This window comes from Rhagoletis pomonella, unplaced genomic scaffold, assembly GCF_013731165.1.
Source record: "Rhagoletis pomonella isolate Grant_MI unplaced genomic scaffold, Rhpom_1.0 Rhpom_scaffold_06292, whole genome shotgun sequence".
Lineage (NCBI taxonomy): Eukaryota > Metazoa > Arthropoda > Insecta > Diptera > Tephritidae > Rhagoletis > Rhagoletis pomonella.
Window position 1 is genome coordinate 1 of NW_023464825.1, and position 4636 is coordinate 4636.

The 4636-nt window shown below is 39.0% G+C and overlaps 1 long non-coding RNA gene across 1 annotated transcript; it reads right to left on the reverse strand.

The window, feature by feature from the left end:
- LOC118755450 lies at positions 1-2009 on the reverse strand. The gene is made up of 2 exons (XR_004995010.1): positions 1182-2009; positions 1-246 (listed from the first exon to the last, which is right to left on the reverse strand). It is a non-coding gene; the product is annotated as an uncharacterized LOC118755450 (long non-coding RNA).
- Between the last annotated feature and the right edge of the window lie 2627 nt (positions 2010-4636).

Consider the following 4636-nt stretch of genomic DNA (forward strand, 5'->3'; position numbering starts at 1 on the left):
TTTTTTTTTCTTGCAACTTTTTTTATTTCTTCACTGTTTTGTTGGTTGGTCTAACTGCTCACTTTCATCAACAATACAATTGGATTTGCTGATTGATTTTCAAAAATATAATTTTCTTTCATTTCAATTTGTTTTGTTTGCTTGTCGTTTCATTCGCAGGATTTAATTCAATTTCAATTATTTTTGATTTTGGACTTTGGTTTTCGCCAATCCTCTGGCGCTCGCTCACTGGCTTATTTTGATTTCCTTTGTACGCGTTGTGTTTTGACATAAATCAATTTCCAGCCAATCACATTTATATGCCACATGTAAACACATTATGACAACAACAACAAAAAGAAACACTACAACAAAAACAAACCCAAAACATACACACAGTTTGCCAATTACGCTTTGTTGAATGGCAATGTTGGCGTAGCTAATGTCAACAAAGAATGCGTGAAAATTGCATTTAATTTACTTTACAATAGCGCAAGTACAACAATTATAACAACCGTTGCTCGGAGCAGTTAAAAAGGTAAATAACGCGCTTTATTGAAGAACAGTAAATGGTAAGCGCGCGCTTAGGACTTTGCGCTGTTAGAATCTTTACTGTGAATTTTTACACAATTTGCTTTACCAGCGCTTTCAAGGCTCTACCTTTTTAGATGCAATAACAGTATTAGTTTAGGAGCTGATGATGAGCTAAGTAACGTTGACGAGTTTAAATGTCTTCATAGGCCGCGCGCGCGGTGAATTCGTTTAGTTCATCTACAAACTTGCATACATTTTAAAGCACTTTACAACAACAATAACAAGTTAATTGCAAGCGCTAAGCTTAAGCTTAATTTATTGACAGCTATATTATAAAATAAACTAGGCAGCATAGCGTTTCAAAAGTTCGGGAAAATGAACGTGTTGTAAAACACTTCTTTATTGTGCATTAGAGGGGCGCTGAAACGCGCGGTGGGTTGTTAGTAGTTAGTTGCTAATTAAAATGTGCGCGTTGGGAGGCGCTTTGGACGCAACAGTAATTTTTGCATCTTTTAGTGGCGTCTGAGCTTTTAAAAATGCCTTTTCTTTCGCAAGCGTTCTTCTGCGCGCGGTCAAATGTTCAACGCATTAGAAACATATATAAAAAGGCTAAAGTGTGTGCATAGAATTCCGGTTTTTGTTCTATGCTTTTTTTTGCAATATCTCACCTTTTTCAGAGGCGCTCCACCACTTTACACCACTTTTTATAGCACTAGTCTGGGATCATAAAAGTTCTTATGAGCCTACCAACACTCAAGTGTCTTCTTAAACGTTCACAAATGTCACTTTAGCTTCCACCTCTTCTTCTTTTTACTGTATAATTGTCACTTCCGCGCAACACTTTTGCACTGCCACTCTCAACACCCCTTCGCGCTTATTGCAGGCGTAACTGTCACAAAATAGCGTCAATTCTCTGTTCACTTCGTCGAGCGTCAAGGCGTTGCCGGTTGCTTTTGGTGAACTTTCGTTGACCTTTTGCACAATTTTCTTATAGCAAATGTTTTCTTTGTATATTTTCTAAATATTTACGCTTCCGCTCGATACTTCAGTGGCTTGCTCTGTAGCCATATATACATACATACATACACATATACATGTGTAGCTTATCAGCCAGCAGCGTTTAACTTAGCGTGTGACTGACTTTTACACATTCACGCACTCGTCTATCAGTAGCTCATTGAAGCGTTTGTTCAATAATTACTTTTCTCACACACAACACAGCAACAATCAATTGCATTCATTAAATATTATTATTTTTTTTGTTAAATTTTTACTGATAAACTTTCAAGACTTCTTCTATTCACACACGCTCTCTACTTCAAATTCACTTCTACACCGCGTTGTCGTTTATTTTTTTCTTTACTTTAAATTCACACGTTAACCGCTGCTAACAACTTGACTTGCACACGATGCGTTTACAACTGCCACATGCCACACAGGGTCGTGGCAAAGTGCTCCACTGCTTTGCTTTTACTTGGCTGTTGGCTGACTGAGGCGCCTCAACAAGAACGGTCGATGTTGTTCGCTCCTGCGGCTAGCTAGTTGGATTCATTCACTTCGTTGCTTGCTCATCGGAATTTCCATTAATTTTTGATAGGCCGTTGAAGAGAGAATGAGCGAATACGCACTCGTCTGCGAGAGAAAAGTCTTCCAGTTGGTGTTGAAGGCAATTGTGAAAAAATTGTAGCAAGCGAGAAAAAAATTGGTGGAAGTAGACCTTTTTGTGCAAAGTGATGAGATATTTTTAATGAAATTGCTAGACCCGAAAACATCAGCATCTCATGCAATTTACTTCAATAAAAAAAGTATCGTACAAGAAAATATACAATAAATGCTGTCTTGCATTTCAAAACATTTAATTGCATGACATTTTGAAATCAAAAAAAAAAATGTAGCTAAAAATTGTAATTTCATCTTTATAACTTTTCTGTAGAAACTATTTCATGATATATTTTTCCTAACATGCTTTAAAATTCGAACTTTTTAGGTGATATATCATTGGACCTTTGAAGGCCAAATTTAGGCGATTTCCTAAATCCAAACTTCCAGTAAGTTTGAGTTATTTTTTTTTTGTGCGTTGTGGAATTTTGGTTTAAAAAAACAAAAAATATTTGAAATAAGGCAGTTGATCAGGGTAGAATCTTACACTGAACTTGACTGCTGAAAATACATACTTAAAGAGCACTCTAGGTCGATAAAGAAAACGTATTCTCTACACCAACCGTGTAACTTCAGTAAAAAGATTTCACCGATCTAATCGTGCTTAGACAACTTATGTTGGGTAAAACCCAGGCCATTCCAGGACCGGTTGACGTCGGAATTCACAGGGAGGTCTAAATGGTCCCAGTAAGGGAGGGCAACTTTATGCTCAGCAGGCAGTTCGTAATAGGGAACTACATACGCCATCACCCGAACTGACACTTTCTTGAGCCGTAGCTTCTATCTAGACAGCTCAGAAGGTACCTCTAAAAACTAACGGAGGAGGTCCAACAATTCCCTCAACATCCACCGAACCGTGCACTGTATAGACAGGCGATGAATGACCGTCATTGGAGTACAGCCACCACCAGATGCTAATAGTAAGTTTCAACTACATAAAGAGACCCGCGTAACTCTGGCTCAATTACGGTCTGTATACTGTAGTATGTTACTCATCCAGACTAGACTCCGACGTATCAATTGTATGTCCATCATGTGAAGGTATGACCATGACACCAACCACCACTTCACATACTCACTCAGCCCAACTGATTGAAATTCCTCTCCCTCTCATCGCACTCCGCCGAAACACCGCGTTCTCCGGGCCAAGCGTTAGTTGAGCTTGACGACAACGATCGAAGGGCTGCCGATTGTGTTCAGAACTAAGTAAGACGCTAGAACAACAACAACAATGAACTTTGGTATGATAAATGTGTACTGCCAGCAAGACTCATAATCAAGAAAAGAATGGCTGATCTCTGCTCAAAGATGGCATGGCAAACACTTTCTTAGATTTCGGGTAAAGTGTGCTAAACTTAGGTTCCATGTACCTTAAACCCCAAATTAGGTTTTCACCATTACTCGTGTCGTCATAACTATTAGCTCCATAAGTTTTTGTGTAACCCACTTATCCGTACATCATTGCCGTATCAAAAACCAGCATATTAAGAAGTCAAAGCGAGGTAGTAGGCCGACCTAAGGTCGTCAAGCACTAGAAAAAGTTTCAATAACTCAATGAAGCACCTATAGGTGTGTCAGTTGTTTTTCGCAGAACTTACCTCATACTCTTTTACTCTAAAAATTTTCTTTCATCTACATAAAATATGCATAATTTTATCTAACTTTCAGATGTTAGCATAAATTTCTACCCGTATTTAGCTTGCATGCTATAAATTTCTTAAACTCGGCGCACGCCAGGCAATAATAACGCAAGCAACATTTTCGTCCCCTCGCAAGCAATAAATAAAATTTTCTCTCTCACAATCACTCTCCCAGATAAGTTTTTAACTCACCCATGTGGTTTTTACCGGCGCGCCTGACAACTTCCAATAACACACTCATTGGAAGTAACAGCTGATGTGTTTTGTTTATTTATGCACAGCGCGACGGCGTCGTTTTCATATAAGACTTGGAAGCAGATACTTGCATCTCACAGATATAAGGCGTATTCGTGCCTTTGCTGTTGTCGTTGCTATCGTCATTGCCTAATTGATGATTGCTGAGTTCGTTGAGCAAGGCAAAATTTTAAAGTTGCGTAAACTTTAAGCGTGCCTGCATATGTAAGGTATGCATGTTTGCTTGTGTTATCTTTTCGATTTTTTTTGTTGTTCAATGTCTTCATCTATCGCGCTGAGATGTACAGCGTTTAAAAGTAAGCATAAGCTACACCCAGAGCTTGAAGTTGGCTTTGAGAAGCGTAGCGCAGCACTTATGACTATTGTGTCTAGCCACTCTCGCATTAAGATGGCAGTGTGCTATGAAGAATCGCATTATTCAAGCAGCTGTTTAATTTCCACCAAACAATAGATATTGATCTGAAACTGGGGGTGGTTAACATATCTGGATATCATGTAGCGTCCCGACTACGCGGGTCTGCGCGAATCTTGTCTAAGAGTAGCTTTCACGTGGGTAAGGAGAAAGGACA